Genomic DNA, 23,976 nt, shown 5'->3' with positions numbered 1-23,976 from the left:
CAGAATGGACTAGCTCTTGTGCCTAACGTTAAGTAATTGTAGAGTGGGTGAGTAATATCTCTTGCTGGATGAGAAATGCATACTCATAGTAAAGTGTTTTGAAAGCAATATTTTAATCATTTAGTTACAGTAAGTTTGTTATCTTCAAGTTATGGAACATGGCTTTAATAGATGATGGGAAAATTAGGCTTTCAGTTATAACATGTCTGTTTGTAAGTCAAATATAGAACTGATTAAAAAAACAACTAAGCAAAAATTATAATTTGTGTTTAACTACATGATTTGGTACAAGAATGTAGTGAGAACAATTGGTGGTTCAACTTTATCTCCAAATTTTGATTTTCCCAGCCCTGTAACAACCCAGACTACCTAACGTCACCTTCTGTAGACGATGGTAACTTTGCCTCAGATTTATCAGCCAGTCCTTGTAAGGCATTGAGCACTGGAGAAGTCCTGCCCTGGGAACACTTCCAGGAGCTCAACACCAAACCTAGCTGTTTGCTGCCATGGAGGGCAGAGCAGTTGGAGGTTTTCAGCCATCACTGAGGTCACGTATCCCTTCAGATCTGCTCTGGTCCCCACGTGCCAGATGCCCGAGGGAACCACAACAGGCAGAAGAGCTGTGGGTGGCTGCAACTGTGGTGGCACTGAGATGTCTCTGCCAAGGTGTGGGCAGCAAAACAGTGCTAGGAGCTCCTGCAGCTGCCCCTGCAGATGTCCCTGCATCTGGGGCACTTGCTGCAGGCTTTCCACAGCAATATTATATATATGTATGTATAGTTATATATACTTTAGCCTCTCTGTACCTTGCCCTTCGGGAACTGGTTAGCTAGTTCTCTCAGTATCTCATGGATATAACTTTGCTAAGTTAGAAGCATTCAGTGATGGAGAATTGGAGCAGAATTTACATGACATTTTGGAGAAATGTCTATTGCCAGGACCCAAATAAGGACTACCTTTCATATTTCTTGCAAAGTTCTTCTTACACATAGCATCTTTGCTTGCTCCTATGGTGATACCTACTCATGACATAGTGCTACCAACTATTATAGATGTCCTCTATGGACCACCATGGTCCACGTAGCATGTTCTCTCATGCCACAGAGGAGCAAGGGACTCTGTGCCAGAGGTTTCCTATACTGAAACTCACCAGTGCAAAGGAAACAGTCTTTGATTTTGTTTGGGATCCTGGACAGGCTGGAAGGATTGGCTTCCAAATAAGGTGTCAGGTGACTAAATGGGCACAGCTGAAACTTCATGAGCTTTCTTACTCAATATTTTGATAACAACTCTTCTTATATACTCATATTTGACCTTCTTTGCTACTCTCAGGTTTTCCCAAGACAGTGGGAGTGTTGCTACTGCTATCGCTGTAGTGCTGATAGGGTACTTGATATTTAGAGTTGCTGTGCTCTGTTGCTATTTCACAAGCACAGTCACCGAGCAAGTTCTGTGATCAGGCTGACTCAGGAAACAAAATATTGCTACTACACACGTCTCTCTGTGCCTGTATTTGTTTCATCTTGGAGTCAGCTTGGCCGCTCTATTGCTTTCTTTTTTCCTACACCATATATTTAGTGCATTTGTATCCTCCTGTCCTGCTCTCTTCCTCCCAAGTGTCTCTTCTTCCATTTCCAAAGATAATAAATAATCTCTCGCATTCTGAATTGAAAAGACACTTTTCTAATGCTGATATATTCACTTTGTTATTGTCAGAAGTCATTGTGCAAATCATGGAGATGTTGGAGGTTCAGAGGGAAAACCGAAACACATTGTTGATGATACAGGAATTCTTTTTCACAGGTGATGGAAGGAATTCTACAGTGCTATCATTTCTGGAGATGTGCAGGTGAAATAATATGAATGCTTACCTCTGCTTCCAGATATTCCCTCAGGAATACTCTGAAAAGCAAAATATACAGGAAAGTACCATAGAATTATCCCATGTTCATACTTGTCTGAGAAACTGATTCCAAATTGCAGTGGGAGAGGTGATGGGGGGCTTTTAATGCTGTGTGGTTCCCCGTCTTGAAACATTTTGGCCAAAAGGATACAAAAGTCTTTGCTTTTCTCAAAAGAGTGCAGGGGGAGGAAAGTCTTTGAAAAAGGCAAACTTAAGCCAACTGTGCTAGTTTTAGTATCCAGCACAGTACACAATGTAGGGTTTCGTGCAGACTCCAAAGAGAAGAGCATATGTGTGTATTTAAATGAGAACTGAAAAGTAATGCTCTGTCAACTGCCCAGGAGCTGGGGTCTTCATGGATTAATTTTCCAAGAGAGTGTAATAGCATGAGAGCAACTAGGAGAAGGTTAAGATTAGTACGCAGATCAAAGCCCTCTGGAAGACAGGTTTGTCTTGGATATATGATCTGTAGTATAGATCTGTAGAACAGATCTCAACTGAACAGATCTTTCTGGAAACTAAAGCATAACCAGGAAACGATCTCTTCTATGCTTTAGTTCTCCTGGAAATACATCTCTGTAGGCAGAGGAAAGGTTGATAGGGAAAGCACAGAGGTGATCCATGCATACACACTAAAAACAATGCAATAAAAACTAAACCAAGTAAATTCTGACCATGGCCCAAATCCAAGGAAACGACTTAGCAGGGCTGATGTCCACCTTTCTAGACAACCCCCTGAGATTTGGAAGACGTCAAACCACCAGTCAAAGCCTAGAAATACTATATTCCCTCACTTCATGCAATCACCGTAAATCCCTGGAGCAGCCTGTGAATTTTGTAACTTGGTAACTGTCACAGCAAAGTGAGACAAATCCCTAGTGAGTGCTGGAATCTAGAAACTAGGTGGGTATAGGGACACAAGTTCATGCTGGGCCAAAGTAGACAAAAAGATGGGATGTAAAAAACAGAAACTGTCTCATACAAGTTCGTAACTCTTTCATGCAATGCTGCTTGCACCAGCAGTACTGGTATATCATGAATAATGGCAGAACATCTTTTACATAACACCTATTTGGAAAGTAACACCTATGCACAGCACTGCTAGGTAATGCCACAGACAAGAGCGGAAGATGTCTGGGTTGGAAGGATAGCCAGTACAAAGCAGCCATCTGACTCTCAGGAGAAGGCTCTTCATGCCCAGTAGAAGTGGTAGAGATCACTCCAATTCTCTTTCGTTTCCAGCATATAAATCCAGAGCAGGACAGCAGTTCAGCAAACACATGCATCTAATACTTTTTAAAGTAAAAGTAAAGTTTTATACAGTGGTGCTACCACGATTTTGATGGGGAAAACATGGGCATTCAACTGAAAGTAGAGCATGTCTCAGTGGGTGATTACAGTCTGTTACTTTTCACTTTATTTTTGCTATGCATAAAGCAGCCTTTGTCCCTGTGCAACTGAAATATTAAACAGACTAACGAGTGACTCCTGGCCTTTCCTTACATGTAAGCACCTCTACTCACAACCTCTCCCACCAGCTTGCCATTGTCTGAGAGGACCAAACGCTTTGCAGAGAGCCCACCAGCAGGGAGGCCAACCTCTTCCCAGTGCAGCTGAATGAACAAACCATCTTGTTATCCTCTTTGTAGCAGCAGGGGGTGCACATATTAAAAGAGAGAGAGAAACTAAGCAGAAGCTGTCTTTCACAATTTCGTAACTCTCCTGGAAAGTTCTTCCTTGTAACCGTTACCGCATCAGTCATGCTACTGCAATTGCTAAAGGAACTGAATGAAGGCCTTCTCCTTCCATTTGCTGCTCACCTCAGAAATGAGCTTAACGCTCTCACATTGGAAGCAGTGACAGCCCTTGTGGAAGGAAAGCACTGTGAGACCACCAGTCCACCTGCTTGCCAGTGGTTGCTGTCACCTTATCTTTACAGCTTTGAGCTCTTAGGCCCCTGGATCATTGTAATGTAATCCTTACACACTCAGTAGCTCAGTATTCAAAGGAAAGGGTATTTTAAACACTCTGTAGGCTTCTTCCCAGGCTAATGTGTTGCCAAAAACACCATCTTGAAGCAAAGATGAGAAAAATATGTGTTCTGCATGTGTATTTAGCACATAAGCAAAAGAATTCATCTGTTCTTCCTTTTCCCCTGTGCCATTGGAAATCTGTCCCTGACTTCCATTTATTTTCTCACAAACAGGTGGAATTCAAAAGGTTGGTCCTCTGGGGTTTGTGGTCACCCAGTCTGGGTAACCTGAGGAGTTAATGCAAGTCCTATGAACTCTGTTAACCTAACACATAAGGAAGGCTTTTTTATAAGGTTAACCACCAAATTAGTGTTGAGATGCTTTATGTAATCTTGTATTTTTTTAAAATGGAAACGTTCTAACCAGACAGTGCACCTCAAAAGTACGTACACAATGCCCACCCCAGCTGCCTTCTCCTTTTTGACTTTTAGGTGACCTTCTTCCTTGCATACCCCTAAGACAACTTTATGTGGCTGATATTAGATGGTCAAATAGTTTTACAGGATTTCTCTTCCTGCTCTTAAAATTCCTTCTGCAGTTTCACTGAAATGTTCATCAGGCATCAGGCAACCAGTAGCGCATTTCTGTAGAGCCACATTTCCAATACAAAATACTTATCTATTCTAGGAAGTGATCCCTAGCTCCTACCACAAGGTCCACCAAGGTGATGATTTTATAGCATGACGTTGAGGGCACATAACTGGGACCTAGGGGTTCAAAACCATCAGAGATTATGATAATAGCAGTACAAGGCAGAAGGAGACAAATTTAGTTGAATACAACCCTCATTGCTGGCAGGGAAAGCTGCTTGGGACGAGTGTCACTAACTCCATGACAGGGCTTTGTCTTAGGAAGAACTAGTTGGATAGCTCCAGAATAGATCCTGGGAGAGCAAAAAATAATTTTATATTGTTGGCAGTCAGGGGTTCATTGCCTCAGTTTCTTCCCTGGGTGCTTTTTATTTAACAGGGTAAAGATAATCCCAAAGCACAGTCCTCTCTCTCAGGGACAGAGAAGACATAGTCTTTGGTATTTGAAAGAGGCTCTCCTGCTTAATTTCCCCTCATGCTTCTCAGATGTGGGCTCTAGGCTACAAAAAAGCCCACCCTGAATGCTAAAGATGTCCTTCTCCAAATGCTTTTTCCTTCCTCCCTCTTCTGCAGCTGGTTGACAGAAGGCCTTAGAGATTAGCTGCATTTCTGTGAGCTATTTATACTGAAATATTTTGTGTTGAAAGATGTAAGCCCTTTGTTTCCTCTGTATGTACACAGTGATCCCAGAGGGCAAGTAAATCCTGCTTTGTTTTAGATCAGATGCCTTATGAAATACTATTGTAAAACAGCATCGAGTGCACTTTTATGAGTCAGTCTCACCTATACACACTCACATGTCACTAGCCACTCTAGATGTGTGCATTTTTTTGATTCCGGATTACCCTAATTGAAAAAAATCGAATCCCCAGTTGAGATGAAATATTTTCTCTGAAACATTATTTCTTGTTAATTTTTCCTGGCAGAAAGAATACTTAGCTTCCTCATCGAGAAAATAAGAAAACTCTCTGTTAAGATGGCAGCCAAGTTGTCTGCATAATGGTTAGGAAATATTCATCTTTAATGTCTCTTGGTATTCTGAAATAAAATGCATAGGCCATACAGTATTGCACACTGCCAAGAATGGAAAAGGACTCCACAGATCTCAGTTAAGAGGATCTGAAAAGAAGCACAGAGAAGAGAATGTTATAAAAAATATCTCCGAGCTAAGACACTTCTCATCATCCCCTAAGCTTGGCAGCAAGTCTGTCAGTACAAGAGACAATGGGCACAAACGGAAAGACAGGAGGCTCCGTCTGACTATCAGGAAGCACTTCTGTGCTGTGTAGGTGATGGAGCACTGGAGCTGGATGCCCAGAGAAATTGTGGGGTCTCCTCCCTGGAGATCTCCAAAAGCTGCCTGGAGGTGCTCCTGGGCCCACTGCTCTGGGTGTCCCTGCTTGAGCAGGTGGAGGGCCAGGTGGACCCAGAGGTCCCTGCCAACCTCAGCCATTCTGTCATTCTGTGACTCATCTGGAAATGTCCTATCTCAAGATACTTCCTGCCTGCTGTGTGGTGGCTGAAAAGCTCAACATTAGCAGCAGCTCTCTGTTACAGCAATTTACCAGTGGATCCAGTTTTGGGTGATCTCATATGAGTCACTGAACTTGCAGGTCAATGGCCAAATTCTTTTTGTTACACCCATTTAGTCCTGTGGGCTTCAGTGAGTGGGAGGGTAATGGAAGCAGTCCAGATACATTTTAATAAGAAAAAAATGCATTTTGGTCCAAGCTGTTTCAGAAGTGCTCAATGAACTAAACACACTTCAAGATGATGCACTGAAAAGGTCACCCAAATCCCTTCCCTTTGGGAAAAGAAATAATTTAAACAAGACTCGATTGAAGAATAATACTATTTTGATGGGAATTTTGCTTTTCCTTGCACAACATAGGTGGCTATCACTTGGTGAATCTTTCCTTGGTTGCACAATTTAGTGATACAAACATAATGCTTCTACATACTGGGCACTGTCTAGCATTGCTAATTCCCCTTAAATGAGATTTTATGCTAAGTACCCTCACACTTCCTTGGTACTCTGTTTTTAAGAATTTCAGTGTGAAGACCTTCCTCTTCACTCAGCCTTGATTCAAGGATTTTATTTTTTGTTATTTGCAAATTATTAATACCACATTTAATAGGCATGCTGCAAGGCTTCTACAGGGCAACTAAAAATACCCTGAACATTTTTCCACTTTTTATGATGTCCTTCAGAGAACTTAGGGTGATCATTTTTGAATGTAGGCAGAAATATTTCCAAAACAAGCAAGCAGGAATACAAAAAAAAAAAAAAAAAAAATTACTATCTGTAATGCTGAAACTTTTCTACGGCCAGTATTTACAAAGGAAGATAGCAGCTGACTTTGGGCTGTAGCACAGTGATATTCTGCTTTGTAAAGATACAATGCTATAGGAAGTGTCACTATTGTTACATATTTTTATTCAAATTAGCAAAAGTTAGTTATGATCAGTAGAATGCTTATAATTGATGCTTGATACATAGAACTGTTTTAGGGTACTGCTGATTTTTTAAAGCAAACCTGGTAAAGAGTAATGCATAAGTTATTTGTGCTTTGCAATTTTTTCTTTATTAGATGAAATATTCACACTCCTTAAATTTTTTTTGTTTGTATTGGCAAAATCTTCTAGTTTTAGAAGTACAGAAACATCTGTATTTATAAAGAATGGGGACAACAATTCCACATTTTTTTTCTGGTTTTCATCTGACTTCTTCCTACCTCTTATTCTGCATAGCCTTCTTCTTCTACCAGCATTAATTGTTGGGGTTGTGCCTGACATTATACACTTAACAGAGCTCTTTGGATGCTCTTTGGTTATGACAAATGGTAAATTGTTAAAGTAGGAACTATATTATCAAAAGTCAGTCGAGGACCTGTCAAAAACTCTGGCTCCCTGTGCAGAATTCAAAGGTGGTATAGGTGTTTTCTCAGAACTACCAAATGGTGGTTAAAATCAGATGGGAGGGAGAGACAATTTATATACATCAATTGAAAACCTTGGGAAGAAAGAGGGACACAAAGGAATATAACTGGAACCAGCAAGTGTGGCATGAAATGTGTACTTTTTTACCTGCTTTTGTGAGAAAAATCCTTAAAAGACAGAATCTCTACCAAATCTGGAAGTGTTCAAGGCCAGGTTGGGTGGCAGCCTGGGCAGCTCAATCTGATGGGAGGCAACCAGCCCATGGCAGGAGGTTGGAACTGGAACTGGATGATCTTTGGGACCCCTTCCAGCTGAAGCCATTCTATGATTTTATGATTTACAAGTCAACAGCAATAAGATGAGCTGTTGGGCTTGTGGAGGTTGAATGTCATATCTGCCTCTCAAAAGGTAGAAGTGAAGAAGAGTGACAAATGCAGGGAAATCAGCTGAACTCAGAAAGCTACTGAAACCAATAGCCTATAAGTACCTGAAAGATAAGGTGATGTTCAGAAATGACCAGCTGTATTTTGTCAAGAATAAAGTATGTCAAGGGAAGTAAGCTTCTTCTCTGACTCGATAACACATCCAGCTGATGAGAAAGAAGCAACTGACATGATTTATAGCATTTATAATAAAACTTTGGGTATAACTTCAGTATATTATTCTCATAAGGAAAGCAGGGATGCATGGGCTGGATAAAGCTATTCTAAAGCAACTATTAAAATATAGTGATATGTCTCAGAGCAGGTTGCAATAATTGCTACCCAGCAAGGATGACACATTAAATAGTCCCCTTCAGCTAGTGATTTATATCACTGTAAAACAGAAATATAACTTACAGTAATCATTTGGCTTCAACATATAGGGACAAGTTCAACATTCAGAATGATCACATGAAAGAGAAGGAACTGTCTAAATTTATTTGTTACTATCTTAGAAGGGAGAAATCATAGCCCAAATAGGAAAAGCTATGAAGACAGCAATAGCGCAGGAAAAGATCTACAAACTGAACATTAAAAAGAAAGTAACAGTTGTGCAACTAAGCAGATGTCATCCTGGAACACATTAGCAGGAGTGCTGTAAGTCAGACCTTGGAGGTAAATTTTGCAGTTCATTTTGCCCTTTTGAGAGACACTCATAAGCTCCATTGACTTTCAGAGCTCAGTGCCAACTTTGGATACTGCCCCTTAAAAAGAGAATGCAAAGAACACGAAGAGTCTTGAGAAAAGAACTATGTATGAACCTGGCAAGCGCTTCAGGAAATGTGATTTACGAGGAACTGTTCTCAAAATTAAGCTTGTTTTGCTTTTCAGAAGGCTAAGAAGGGCAGACAACCACAGAAACACCACAGAAATGCAGAGAGGGAGAAGGAAAGCACCCAAGCTGCCTGCCCTTCTGGGCATGGAAGTGTTTTCAAGAGTGATAGATGCCAGAAGGAAAATTTGATCTCTAGATGCCCTTGGGCAATGATAAGAAAGAACTAATAGGAAGAAAAGATAGAAAAAAAAATCTTCAAATAATATGTCTCAGAAGACATTATCTAGAGAATCCTCAAAGTGGGGGATTTACTGCAGGATTTTAAAATGGGTTAAATAAACTTGATAAGAGATGGCAAGCTTTACCTGGTTCTTTATCTAAACAAGGAAACATATTCCTGTTTTGAGTCCCCTTCAACTCTGATTTTCTGTAATTTGATACAAAAATACAGGTTCTGTTCTTTCCTCTGGAATCTGCTTGGCATTCTTCCCCCTTTAAGGGAAAAAAAATAATATTTGGAAAATGCAGAGAATTTCCTTTCAACTCTGGCTTCCTGTCAATAGAGTAAATCCTTGATTCCTGCTCAATTCTTTGAGGCTAGTAGCCTGTTTTTTCAAATGTATACAGTAAGTCAATACTTCCAGTAGTACTTTTATCTAGTACTGAATCCCCTTTACGCAGCAGCGCAGTGCTTTAGGCCCACTGTTTTGAAGTCTTGTGCTGCTGCAAATACAAGAAGCTGCCTGAGTTTACCTAATCCTCTCTCTGTAGGAAGTTGGCTCAAAGCTTTTTCTAGTCTCTTGCAGGGTTACATCTCCTGTTTTCCAGGATGCCTTAACCTCCCTTCTCCACATGATCCTCTGGTGCTGTTCTTCTTCTCCAAATATTTGCACCATCAGTAGATTGAGAACAAAGCAATAAACAGGAAAAGACATTGTTCAACTTCAGAGTTACTCAGTTTGTGTCTTTGCTTTGTACAATGATATAGGACCACCTTGAGCTCTTGTCGTCTTGGCTACTTGCTTCCTCAGCAGACTTTTCTAGACTTAAGGCTATCTTAAAAGCTGCTAAACTTTCTCAGAAGCAACAGCTATCATTTGATTTATCCTTCAAGTGAGAAACAGCCTAAATGACAAGAAAGGAGGGTTTATGCCAGCTACCAGCTACCATCTTTTCCTTTGCTTCCTGCTACTAGATCTTTCCCTTTTATGATCAGAAAAATAGGGATCTGTCCCCCTTCAAAAAATAAATCAATCAATCACACAGGCTAGAAGGGATATGTCGTTCCTTTTCCACTTTTGTAAGCAAACCTCAACCATGAAGGGACTCATTTAAGTTTAGTAACATTAGATCTCCTAACACAAAATGATATATTGTTAACAATAATGAGCCATTATTGTTAGTTAACTATGGGAAGGACTTTGGGTGTCACAGCATATATTAATGATTATCAGATGAAAGTGTTTTAAAATAGTGACTAATCCTGATCTTAAATATTTACTAAATCTTGATGTTCAGCATCACACCTCTGTGCCCTGGCTCTGCTTTTCTGCAGTACCAGGGAACGTATTGGCTGAGACCTCTAAAGATTATTTCAGAGAGGTTTGATACTGAGCCAGGAAAACTCCTGCGTACAGCACTGCTGGATGTTGGCAATGGGCATGAAGACTACGTGGCTCTAAGAATGTCTAATTCACTAGTACCCTCCAGCTGCTGGGAAAAGGACATTTCCCTTTTTGGTGAAGAAATTCTGTTCCAACAAAATTCTGCTGAACCCAGGACATGTCCGGTACCAGCAGTTATCATGAGCCACTTTGTCTTTCTTCTTGAGCTTTCACTCCTTGGCTGGCTCTGTGTGATCATCTGTGCAGGGAGTACAAGACACTTTGCAACACTGTAAGTGGCTATTTTCAACAGCCAGACACTCCTTTGAAGCCTTTGAATTGCATGGATGTATTTTCTTTTGTATGTTTTCTGCAGCAGCTGCCCCAGACAGACAGCTCTGATAACCTGCTCTTCCCATTTTGTTTGAAGGAGAGTCTGAGCCAAGGCTGTGGATTCTCTCATCCAGAAAGAGAGTCCTGAAGGATTTAACCTCATGGTGAGGCTGCTCTCCAGCAGCAGAGGTTACAAATCTCCTCCATGTGCAAGTTTACACAAGGTCACGTCAGAGAACCAGGTGGGTTTCCTGCAGATAGTTCAGAAGTCCATGGGACCCATCTTGGAAAATCATCACATCCCCAGATGGAAGGGCTGAGAGCTGGCTTTCATGTCTGCACCTGGAGCCTTCTGCTTAACCAAGACCAGGGTTAAGCAAAGAGCGCAAACATGATGAAAGAGCAATAAAAAATGAGCCTTGGGCAGCTCAAGTTTGCTCTCAGCCTCTGTCTTGATGTTGTAATTGAGACAGAGGCAACCTACAGAAACTCCTTTCACAGAAGAAATAAGTCTCTGTAAACAACTCCTCAGCTGTTGGAGGTGCAAAAATCTATCACTTCTCCCAGTCTCTGCAAATCTGCCTCAAATGGCATAGATAGCAAATGAGATTAGATTAGGCTCCTGGGGGCTTTTATGTCTTGGAGTTAATGACAGTGATAGTCCTGCCTAAAGAATCAGATATACCAATGGTTCTGTAGACAAAGAAACTAAAAGTTTCCAATTTTGTCCATGCTACACAATGCTATTTTTAAGACAAGCTCAACAAAGGATTGTAGTTTATGCAGTTCTAAATAACGCTACAAACAGATGTTTATGCTTTTCACAATGTGATATGTAGTTATAGTCAAGACTTCCCTTCTGGATTAAGAGTTTTTTTCACCACATTATTTAAGATTCTACCAAAATGGCTTTGAAGTTCTATCCAAATATGACTGGAAATACTATGTTTGAAAATTGGCCATAAAAACTGCAACAGATTTTTGTTCTCTTTTAAATTCTGGTAATTTTTAAAGAGCTCCTTCTGAGAAGAAAATAACATATGATGTGTGGGACAAACAAAGCAATAAATGCATTCCAGCAGGGAAAGCATGCTAAACAGGAAATCTTGCATTCAGTAACTAATGTTCTTCATGACATTCCTTATCAGTTTGCTCAGGATCTTTCTGAGCTGAAGAGACATAAAATGTTGTCTTTTCAGACATAGGGCCTCAAACATCAAAATTTCAATACATACCTACTTTTTTTCCCCAGGATGAAGTCAGTAGTAATCATGCTGTTGAATACTCTGTGGTTCAGATGTGTTCATCACCAAAGGTGAGGAAATCCAGTGAGAGCTCCATGACACAGGGTGGTTTTCTGGTGGTTAGATTCTCCCTTTTTGCAACGTTTCCTGGTACCACAGTAGGTGGATTAATACATTCAGGTCTTTCTAAAGGTCTTTCTGTCTACACACATTCAATATCTACTCATCCTTCAATGCCAATATTTATGTGAGCTTTAATACTTGTAATTACTAATTGAAGCATTCAAGACTCAGACTCTGGCCCCAGTTCCCTATCCAGAATATGACAGGAAATGCCCTCACCATTTCAATAGTGAACATTTTTGCCATGAACTCTCTCTTGATATTCATTTTTAGCAAACTGTAGCAAAGCAGGGTCCCTAACCTTAGCCCTACCCAGTGATATAATACCAGTGCTAATGAATTATAATTAGCCAAATTTGTAAAGCTTTGCTACACACTATTAAACACCTGTGGCCTTGCATCTGTAGATGTTGAATCTCACTGCTGGGTGATGAAAAGCTAACTTAAATCCTCAGTTATTCTGGCAGACACCTGCAGAGTTCAATAAGGGAACAGGGCTAAACGTAACCTTGATGTTCAGACTTTTTGAATAGCTGCTTTTTTAATTTAATTACCGGTGACCAAACCATTGGAAGAAGGACATAGAAAGCAAGAGCATCCTGACTACAGACAGTGGGAACTCATGCTGTAATTGCTGCTGACCATTACTGGCTATGTAGTACATTATGTAGAAAAGATAAATGTGACAAGCCCGTGTGCAGCTTAGGATAGAAACCAGAAGAACTTATATATTCCAGCTAATAAACACAACTTGGCATTTAAGATGCAATTTTTCTGGTGCTACTGTAAATAGTGCTTTGAGTTGTTTCTTCTTGCACTACTTGGCCTGTACTTTTGGCAAAATGACAAGCTTTAGGCATTATTGCTATCTCTTTCCACTGCATTCCCCTCAAGATAGCCCCAAGAGTCTTCGGTGATTGTGAATTTCTTGTCCTTCTCAGCATATTTACCTGGATTCTTTGTCCCAGTTAGTGTTCCCTTATATGATGTCTTTGAATCAAGTTCTTTTCCCTGTTGAGCTCTTCCCTTTCCAATGACAATTGAATCTGGAGATAGCCTGCACAGCCAGACGCTATCTGTAATTTTAAACAGCATTTTAATCAGTATCTAAGCCCACCACCGTAGCTCTGTCATTGTTGATCCACCATTTGTTCAAATCTAAGTACGATGTGTGCAGCTTTTAAGTGAAATTGACCTGCTCATATTAAACATGAGGAATTGACTGTGATACTTGTTCAGAACTTTAAGATATGGGTCTGTAATGGCTAACATTTTTCCAAAATTTTCTTTGATTTTTAATTCTGAAAATTATTCTCTAATTTTTTTTTTTTTCATCAGAACTAGTTTGTTTAATCTAGCAATGACATTAAGCATTGTAAACACTAGTTTTGTGTAGACAAAATCCTGGAACTTTCCACAGAAAGAGCTAAAGCCATATTATTCCTATTACTACCAAAACTCTTGCTTCTTACAAAACATATGTTTGATCCTTTTTTAGAAGAGCACTAATTCAAACTGCCCTTTGGGCAAGGAATAAAGCCACTTATGGCTAACTGTCATATTACTGTATACCAAAATTTCTGCATTTTTAATTTCTTTCGTAGACTTTTAGAATTATTAGCATGCATTGCATACCCAGATGACATGCTATACTGTAGTATTTTGGGCCAGTGACTGGTTATTTTGGCCAGGAAGATGGAACCTTCAGAGTACAGCTTTTTAGCAGTCTTGGCCCCTCTCACAGCTCACTCTCAGTTGTAGGGTGGTAGCCCCAGCCTTGCTACCATACACCTTCCTGTGACAACTTTCCCTTTGCCTGCTGCTTTCACTTAGCAGAATTTGTTTTTGTTCTCTTAGTTATGCTAGTTTCTTAACCATAGAGGCAATCTCAACCTCTCAGGCTGTAGCCTGATTCTAAGCTATGCCACTACTGAATGTTTGGCTTCATCACCCCTGCAGTTTCCATTTGGATAGAGGTAGGCTGCTGTCAGCCTGCCCCCGAGTCTCCTCTTTGCAAGCCTGAACAAGCCCAGCTCCTTTGCCTTCTTCCTGAAGGTAATATGCTCTAACCTCCTGACTATCTCTGCAGATCTTTGATAGGCTCTTTAAGGTTCTTGACATCTTGGGAGATGCAAAACTGGTCTCACCAGAGATAACGAAAGGAGGTAACTATTTCCCCAAATCTTCTGGGCGCATTTCTGATGTAACTCATTGTGCATTTTGCATTATTTGCAGTGAGAGCAGTCTCTTGACTCATACTCATTCTGGCATCAACCACGATCTCCAGGTCCCCTTTCACTAGGACTCAGCCATTCATTTCCCAGCCTGTGCCAATGTATGGGATTATTCCACTCCAGGCACAGAACTTCTTGATATCATAAAGTTCTTAGCACAGTCATCATATTTCACAAGGTGTTAAATCTTTACTGTTTGGTATAGCAATCGCTTTCCCTCGTGGAAAATCATCTTAAATTTCCTGTGGGATATAGCAGATGATGATAATCTCATTATCCAAATAATTGATGAAAATCTTGAACAGTACTAGACCATTCCAGCACTCCACTTGTTTCTGGCCTTCAGTTGGGATTATTACAAACTTTGATTTTAGCAGTATATCCATTTCTTTAAGCCATATTCACACATCCCATACCCATCTCAGATTGAAGAGAAGAATATTTTGGATGATGGTTGCCAAAAGCCTTACCAAAGCTAAGGTATATTATATCCACCGCTCTCCCTTCACTGATACGACCTTTTCATTTATCAGGAACCTCAAACCAGCAATTACTCATTTCTGCTGATTTCACTAGCTAGATGATTCCTCGAGCAAGAATCTCTACTTCTTTTTGCCTTAGGTTGAAGAAAGCTTTTTTAGAAATGTGATTTGGATTTCTGTTGCTCTCCCACTACTCAAGCATCTTGAGAACTGTTTAATATTTCTTTAATTTTTTTCCTTTCTGGCAAAAATACAATTGCATTTTCCTTATATTTTTTGCGCATTTTTTTAAATATTTGGTTAAACTGAGTTACTTTGTCCAGTGTCAGCCAGTGTTCTGTGTACCCAAATGGAACTTGGCCATGCGCCAATAAAACCTGTTCAGTTCATCTAGGTATGTCTAAGCTAACACGGGACAGAGTATGAGCTCAAATCTCTCTCCGTCATCTGCCCACACCACACCACTTAATTGCTGTTTGCTGTGTGGCTGTCCACCAGCAGCATGGGGAAGACTGCACTCTGGCCTACACAGATCCCAAAGCTATCCCACTGGGCTTTGCATCTTCCAGCATGCTTGTATTGCCTCATTCATACCCTGAGGTACACAGCATATCCCTTCAGCTTTCTGCCATAAAAACATCACTCTTGTGGATTGGAACACCTCCTTCAGTTTATTTCAGATCTTTTGAACTGGAAAACAGATTAAAAAATAATGATAATGTGTTAGAAGTACGGGGACATCACTTGTAGCCCAGAAGAAAGACAGGGCCAAGTGCGATACAACATTTACATGGTCAGTCTGCTGTAGAGGGCTGGTCTTCAGACATGAAACCTGAGCTGGTTTAGGCCACTTAGTGACAGGACCATAGACTGGATTTTGGTCGGTTTATATTTAGTGGTATGGACATAGCATCTGTTTGAGATTTAGCTCATAAAAGACAAACTTAACACCGAAGTGGGAATTTTTTCTGACTCATTCAATTTGTCAATCTTAAACAGATTTACCATGTCCTGTTTAATAGGGAATAGCCTTTAAAGTTATTAAATGAATGAACTGATGATTTAGAGCTGACTTTTAGAGTCTGAGCAACTGCCTTGAAATGGCTGACAAAAAAAAAGCATGTTCGGTTTTACTGTGAGAACAGCAATCAGCTTTTCTGTTGCTCCCTTCTCCCTTCCCTACTCCCTTTATTATGTCCTCTTAGTATTGCACAACTGGTCTTTGACAAATTATGCCTAAAGAGACCCTGAAACATATAGATTGTAATCTATAATTGCTCTTCATGTCCTATACCCTCTGCAGCATCCTCTTTTTTAAACCAAAGTCCCTCTGCTGTAAGAAGTGAATCAACCTCCATTTCTCTGAATATGGGACAGGAAGGAAACCTGAGTTATTTGTTACATAGGTGCTTGTGTTTTATGTGACTCCTTGGCTATGGGTTCAAATTATAAAAGCAGCTTCTATAACCAAAAACTTCAGTAGTCATCTAGCTGATTGCAAGCAATACCAGCAAAATTCCAAGCAATACATGCCATTTAGCAGACTGTCTTGCAGAATTTTAGTTGATTACTCATCTGTGTTTTTGCTATGTAAATCTCTTCTCAGGCCAAAAGGTATATGTTTTCAAGTGCATTTTCAAGCAGAGGGCGTGTCATTACTGCCTTAGAAAAATTAAACAATGGTCATGTCTTCTTACCAGCTCTTCCTTATCAGACCTAGGTAGGGAAAAAATTCTGCCTTGTACTTATGTGCACCTTACACTGATGGGCACTGGCCAGCCTGTTCTGCTTGATTTCAAGCCGTCTTGGGCCAGTGGGCTCAAAAGTTCATCTGAGATGTGAGTTCGATATTCAGAGGTGCTGTGAAAAAAGAAGCATCCTGGTACACACATGTATTTGTGCTTCTGTATTCTTGCATTAAGCAACACTTCAGCAAGACTGAGGGGGAGGTGAGGTGAGGGGGAAGAAATCATCTTCCAGACTGATAGATAGTAGAGAAACTTCCTTCAAAACATAATCATGAAAGATGAGGGGAAAAGGGAGAGTGGGGAGCACTGGTATTTCAGTTTTGGAGCAAATTTTTAGCCAAATAAAGGACACAAAAAATGACATAATTGCATTTGGTGTCTTCTGCCTGGGTCAGTACAGGAATTGCAGAAAGTGGCCAAGCTTTCTGACTGACATGGAAATTGATCTGATCAGCACCAAACTGTTTAGAATTTTCTGGTGGCTTCCAGGTCTTGTGATCTGAATGGTCTATCTTATCAGAGCACACACTCAAACCCTGTATCTTCCTGCTCATGTCTCTACTGAATAACAAGACTGTATTACATAAATTAGTTGAAAACTCCAGGCTTGACACATTGCTCATCCAGCCCTCAAATAAGTTCACTTTTAGTGTTCTTAGTGCTGTGCCTATGGGATGGTTGTGCTCAGTGTTTTCCTCTTAATGCTCAAGTATAAAGGAAACCTCTTTCCTAGTACGTGAAAGCAGCTTTTATGACAAACATTTTCAGTGTAAAGTATATCTTTAGATAGAGGATCTTGGCACCCCAAGACATCAGCCTGGCAGATTACAGCTGCAAGAAGTCATAGATGAGTAACAGGGGGTATCAGGTAGGCTCTGTTAAATACTCTATGTATACAATGTTTCACAAAGTGAATTAGTGACTTGCCCAGCTTGTCTTCTTGAAGGTCATTTTCGGAAGAGAGGTAAATACACTACTCTCAGAAGAGGAATAGAAAACAGCAGTTGCCAGTGCCAAAAGGAGTACTTCATAATATGATTTCTTTAGTCAAAGTCCTTCCTGAATAATGCAAAGTATCATATTGGGTATGGGATGGAGAAGATCATCTGCCTTTGAGATGTGCAAAAAATTCCCACTCATTTATAAATACACAATATTTCATTCCTCCTCTAGCCACTGTGTAGGGTTACAGCACTGCTTTTAGTTCACAGTTCAAACAGGTCTCGGTACTTCCTTGCCTGCTTATAGTTGGCATTAAATGAATCAACATGAATAAGACAAGAACAATATCTCACGCCTGCTCAGTACAGTTACACCTACAAAGGAATGTACAAAGGAGTGTGTTCATCTCAATGTTTAGCCTAGATCCCTAAAGAAATCAGCTCTATGTCATTGTATATTCAGGTGTGTACGTGTGTGTTTAGCAGGTGGACAGGCCTGAAGATTGCAATATTCCCTAAACAGGCCCAAATAGCCTCATAAAAGGGGCTATCATGTACCATAAAACCTATTTTCTGATCTCTCAGAAGCTCCTTGCAGCTTTCTGTTCAGCCTTGGGAAAACAAGAGGGCAGCTGAGCAGCTGGCCGCCATGCACTTTCTGCTGAGGCCATCAGCATGCAGACAGGCCATGGTGAATGGCACACTTCTGCTTCTCCTGCTCTGTGATAAGCAGGTAATAAGAAGATAAAAACAAATAATCTGCCTGAGTAGAAAACATGAGATTAAATCTGGCAAGATAGTTAGCAGCGGTGCATTACACTCCAACTGTCGTCAACATGCAAGCTGAATTCATTTGGCTCTCACAAGCCCCATACAAAGATACATTGTGGTTTAACCTGGAAGGCAGCTCAGCACCATGCAGTCATTATCTCACTTCCCCCACACCAGTGGGATGAGGGAGAGAATGAAAAAAATAAAAAAAAAATAAAAAGAAGTAGAAATCATGGGTTGAGGCAAAAACTATTTTCTAAGAGAGAAAAGGAAGAGAGAAATAATAGTAATAATAAATACATACATTTACAAAACATGTGATGCACAAAGGGACTGCTCACCACCCACTGATCAATGTTCAGCCAGTCCCAGAGTAGTAGCTACCACACCAGCCAACTCCCCTCAGTTTTATGGTTTTTTTTTTTTTTTTTTTTTCACATGATTCTATGTGGTATGGAATATCCCTTTGGCCATTTGGAGTCAGCTGTCCTGGTTCTGTCCCCTCCCAAATCACTGTGTTCCCCCACCTTCCCCACTGGTGGGACAGTATAAGCTGAGAAAGTGAAATGTCCTTGGCTCTGTGCAGCACTGCTCAGCAACAACTAAAACATCATTGTGTAATCAACATTGTTTCTCTCCTAAAGCCAAAACATACAGAACACCAGAAGTAATCCTGTCACAGCTGAAATCAGGACAAGATACCCCTGTTGGACTGCCACCAAATCCAGGCCTTTACCACTTGATACGTGCAAAACCACTGCTGTACTGGGAAAATGAGTTGTTCTAGACCCTAACTGAAATTCCAGTAGGTATTTTCTCCTTTTTATCTAATTGTGTGCAAGTTTCTGAGAGTCTCTGCTGATTCCATCTTTGCCCAAAAGACAGCACTGAAAAAGCTCTCTTCATGGATTCTTTGCTTTAATCTAGATATTACAACCTGAGCCTTGTTTGGAAGAAGACTGAAAAAATTGAGGTATTATGTGGTAAATCCTAATTCTCTTTCCTACTGTAGCAAGGATATGGAACGATCTCCTTGCCTTTCAAATGACATCTGTGAGCCACAGAACCGAATTCTTCTGGTTTTGTCTGATTTGATGATTTTTTTTTCCAAGATGCATTAGCATCAACAAGAGAAATTGCAAGCAAAATGTTGTGCAATGGATATGTAACCACTGAGTAGGTTGTGGTCGAAATTTTTTCTTGGTAAGCAGGAAGGCTGTGCTCAAACTCAACTGAGTGTGTATGGTATCTGCCCAGCATTATTTGTGGGTTATTGACTATGAGGCAGTAATAGAGAAAGCACTGACTGATGGACCATAGGTATTTTTCTCTCAGAGATGACTCAGAGCCAAAAACCTTACATGGAAATAAACATAAAATCTATTTTAAACCATGTCTCTCTTGGCACTTTGTCTTGTGTAGGTTTAATATTTGCCACTCAGCATGATGACTTCTCTGAAACCCAGTTCTTAGGCACTTTAGTAGTTTCCATGCATCAGACTGAAAGCATGCGTGCTGAATCTGGGGCTGGGACCACCACTCAGCAGCTGAGTCCTGCTGTCAATTTTGCTCATGGATGCCACGCCAGTTCACTGAACTTCCTGAAAAAAGTGTTCCCTTCAGAAAAATCATAGAATCATAGAATGGCTTGGGTTGGAAGGGATCAGAAAGATTGTCTAGTTCCAACAAAACCTCCTGAATGCTTCACCAGAAACCTCCTGAAGGAACATACCTTTGTAAACAAAACAAAACAAAATAAAAATCAGCCACTCCATTCATCAAATTAATACACAGAAAAAAAAATACCCTAGTTTTCTAAACAATTACATGAAAAAAAAATAGCTGTTACTTCCTTTGCAAGTGGAAGGAAGTTCATATTGCAAGCTCAATGAGTCATTGCACATCTATGCTCTTACTGAAAAAGATAAACCTGCCAAAAGCAGTTTCCAAACTGGAAATAAGTACTTATGTGGGGATATGAATGATATCAGGGAAATCTGTGACAAGGGCATGTGAATCTGTAGTCCATTGTGTTATTTATTTATAATTTTTATTGAGGTCAGTGCCCCAGTTCAAAGCTACGTTGGATAATTTTTGGAGGACGACTGATCCACATGGCTCCATGTCAGTATCATCAAGGGATCCAAAGACAATAAAAGGCTCCAGTAGAATAAAATTCCTGGTGGTTAGGGTGTGATATTTGATGGGTCACACAGGGAATTCTTTTTACATGAACCAGCAAACATCAAGTATATTTTTCATAAAACATGTAGCTGTATTGTTAGTGAGAACAAGGGAACACCCAGTTACTCTAGCAGTGACTAATAATATTACCTCTGCTTAAATGTAAATAGAGTGCAGAGAGCTTTCTAAAGAAAGGGACTTCTTTTTTTTAAAAAAATGCTGTGCTCCAGATTCATTCAACTCTTTTTTCTTCTTGACTGCTGTAGCATAACCACTGAAATTTCCTGTTAATGCTGTCATAGCAAGGAAAGGAGAATAGTCAAATAATTAAAATCTCTTTCCATATTTTTTAGATAGATGAAACTTCTGCCCTTCAGGGGGCATTGGATCAGGTTCCTAATCTAGTGGTTCTTCATTTGCACCATCCTCTTTTCCGTGGAGCCCTGTAAGTACTGAGTAGTTAATGGCTTTAAAGTGCTATTTAAATTCTGAAAGATTGTTACTTCCACGTATTGGAACACTTCAGCAGGTTTCTGTTCAGCACATATGATTATGTACTGAACACGACTCTTTCTTTAACATGGACATATGGAAGTATACCTTTTCCCTTCTTTGTGAGTATCTCTTTGGGTGTGCAAAACCTCAGTTTACTAAAACAAAGTAAACCAGTAAATCAGAGGCCTACTTACTTTTAAAAATCTGATGCTGTCATCTTGACTGGAAGTCATAGAACTGGAGAGCAGTGGTACTTTCAGACAATTTTGAACAGTCTGTTAGCTGGTAAAGGAATGGATATCAGTGGCTGGGCAGCCTTCGCCATAGAGATGCTCATTTGAAAAAGCTAAGTGCATGCCAGCTGCATAAACCTGGTTTATTAAATAATATTTATAGTAGAAGTACTCATTTGCTTTTCAGTGGGCTCCTGTGGTTGGCAGCTGGTCTGTCTCCCTTGCACAGTGGTTCCTACAGTCCACAAGTCTCTGCACGTACTGCGAGTGGTACATGAGACTCAGCCACCATGGGAAGTCAGTGTGCACAGTTGTGCAGCCCAGCACAGGCTGAAAGCTCACTGAGGCAGTGCCTGCTGCTTTGTCAGCAGTGCCACCCTAGCAAATTAAACCTTGAAATTCCTGTTTTCCCTGTTTTCTACATAGACTGTCTGAAGCCAAGGGAATGATGTTCCCCAAGCTTTCAGCTGTGTTCCTTTCTGGCACATGGCAGGATTTGGCTCTCTAAGTACAAACTTCAGCAATTACATCTTCACATAGTAAAATACTTCCTAACTTGGTTTTGGAACAACATCATTTTCTTTTGCAATCCACCAATCACCCTCAAAAGGCCCTGTGAATCACTGCGTTATTCTCAGCCTATTCCCAGCTATTCTCTTGTTATAAACAAGCAGAATAGGTAGGAACAGTGCTTGAGCTAGTGAGGGGGCTCAAGTTGGATGCACACACTCCCAGCTACTGAATCCTGGAGGCTTCTACCTGTCTGTCTCCAGCATTTTTGAGAGTCCAACACTACATGTGATCTAAATAACAAACTGCAGAAGTCAAAGCAAAAGAAAACACTTCATTCCAGCTCTCCAATTCGTTCCAATCTCAGTGCTTGTTTTTACTACAGAAGTCTGCGTTTGCTGCCTATGAAATGGTTCATTCCATTTGAACCTTTGGAGCTTTCAGCCCCTTCCCCAGAAAGCAGCCAAGCACAGCAGACTGAAAACTGCTTGAGGGTGGGCCAAACCACACAGACACCAACCCAGATCTGTTTTCTGAAGAACTGAATGCTTCCGAGCTAGGATTTTGTTTCATGATCAGATGAAGAAAGGATTAATCCCTTGGAAAATTAGTCAAGCCCATCTTTTTGTTTTAGCACTTGTTCCATAACTTTAGGAGCCACTGATCTAGACAGATCTTCCATAACAAACAGTGAGCCAAGCTATTAGATGACTTCATTTTGAAGATCTGACTTTGAAATCGGCTCGGTTGTAAATGATTTTTCATGGTTTCATTGGCTTCTTGGCCTCACAGTTTAAAAGGAGTATGAAAACTCTTTGACCTTTTGTGATGAAAAAAAACAAAGGGAGCATACACAGAGCAGCTCTGTGTCTCAGAATGACAAATGCTTTCCTCTTGTTGTTTTAGAAACACTATTCACCCTTGTAAACATTAACTAATCAGAGCTAAGAAAACCTGATGAGAACTCAGATGTATTAAATACTTAATATTTCATAGTTACTGCTGTACAACATGGTCTCTCACTATTTCACAGTGAAAAAAAGAACCAGATTTCCAGTTTTATTTTTCCAGAGTCAGCACTTTTGACTCAGGTGCATAGGTGGGGGTAGGAGGAGAGAAGATAATATGTATCTGAACAGCAGCAAGCTTTTACAGGCTGGACTTAGTAAACTTATTGTATAGCTGAGAAAACAGAGGCAGGGAGTTTACCAGAGTTTCAGAGTATCGGGAATTTCTGATTTCGCCTTCAAGTTGCTGCATGACAGAGTACAAAAATATGCTGTGGATTTCAACAGTTTGGGTCATGGCAATCTGTTATAGAAGTGTGGCTGTTATGTGAAATCATGCATATGGAGTAAGTGTGCTTTACAGAAAGTCACAGAAAAGCAGCGCAGGCTGTCACAGTTTAACCTGCCCCTTTGCGGGTGGTTACACAGCAGATCTGTGTATACAGAGATACTCTTTACTCAGCAGGCTAGGGCCTCTTTTTGGAATAAACGACTAGCTGAGCTTCTTGCCAAAGAGCTGTTCTCTGGGAAACTCGCACAGCACTTGTTGCACCCTCTGCCCCCTCTGAACTTCATCAGAAATGTGTGATGGCGTTATTTTGTTTCTACTGAAAGCAGCGTTCAGTCTTAGTGGTCGTGTTAACACAAAAATTTTGCAATTCAGGATTTGGTAAATAGGCTTATTTTTATATAGTAGAGCACATATACACATGATTTTGACCTTCTGTACCAGGACCCTCCCCCCTTGAAGTCCTTTGCTTAGCCTTTCCCAGGAATGCTACTCTTCAGGTTTTTGGGGAAACCTCTTGTGCAAACTCGCCTCTCCTCATGGAATTGTGTGAAACTCCTTCCCAGCACAGTAAACACTTCGTGAAGCAGAGCAGGTCTCAGCCATTCACTGCACCCAAATCTTCCCTGTGAGGGGGATGTAGAAGTGAGCCTCCTCGCGACTGGGCTGCACGACCCGAAGGATGAAGGGGACCCGGGTTTTTCGTGGAGGGGCAGCGTTTCCAGTTGAGATGCAGGAATCCAGTACAGATCTGGCAGCCCGGGTGTTGACATCCACAGGCGGCGGGGGAGGCACTAGGACGCTGGGACGGGCGGGCGGAGCCCCGAAACGGGTGGCGTCCCGCCCCGTGCGGCCGCCGGGAAAGCACGGACGGCAGCGGCGGAGGGCAGCGCCTCTCGGCGGGCGGGGCGAGGGCTATAAATCCACCCCGCGGGCGCAGGCGGGTGGCGGTCGGAACGCGGTGGTGGCAGCGCACGGAGAGCGGTTCTTGGGGGCAGGTAGGGGCGGGTCCGTCCATCCATCCATCCATCTATCTATCCATCTATCTATCCATC

The 23,976-nt window shown here is 41.0% G+C and overlaps 1 protein-coding gene and 1 long non-coding RNA gene across 4 annotated transcripts in view; both read left to right on the top strand.

The window, feature by feature from the left end:
- LOC110393592 lies at positions 1-20,835 on the top strand. Of its 2 annotated transcripts, none has more exons than XR_002435049.1 (5): positions 1-47; positions 10,758-10,902; positions 11,913-11,975; positions 18,848-19,008; positions 20,741-20,835. It is a non-coding gene; the product is annotated as an uncharacterized LOC110393592 (long non-coding RNA). The 2 variants fall into 2 exon arrangements; XR_002435050.1 differs by having other exon boundaries at positions 18,848-19,012.
- NDRG1 (N-myc downstream regulated 1) overlaps positions 23,792-23,976 on the top strand; it is a 39,239-nt gene continuing 39,054 nt past the window's right edge. The window contains exon 1 of one of the 2 annotated variants that reach the window (XM_021386579.1): positions 23,792-23,919. The gene's annotated coding sequence lies outside the window, so the exon portion shown is untranslated. The remainder of the gene's footprint in view (positions 23,920-23,976) is intronic. The other variant, XM_021386578.1, reaches the window with a different exon arrangement.

The sequence above is a fragment of the Numida meleagris genome, chromosome 2 (assembly GCF_002078875.1).
Source record: "Numida meleagris isolate 19003 breed g44 Domestic line chromosome 2, NumMel1.0, whole genome shotgun sequence".
Taxonomy (NCBI): domain Eukaryota; kingdom Metazoa; phylum Chordata; class Aves; order Galliformes; family Numididae; genus Numida; species Numida meleagris.
The sequence above is the reverse complement of the archived record's forward strand: the minus strand, read 5'-3'. Positions and strand labels throughout refer to the sequence as shown.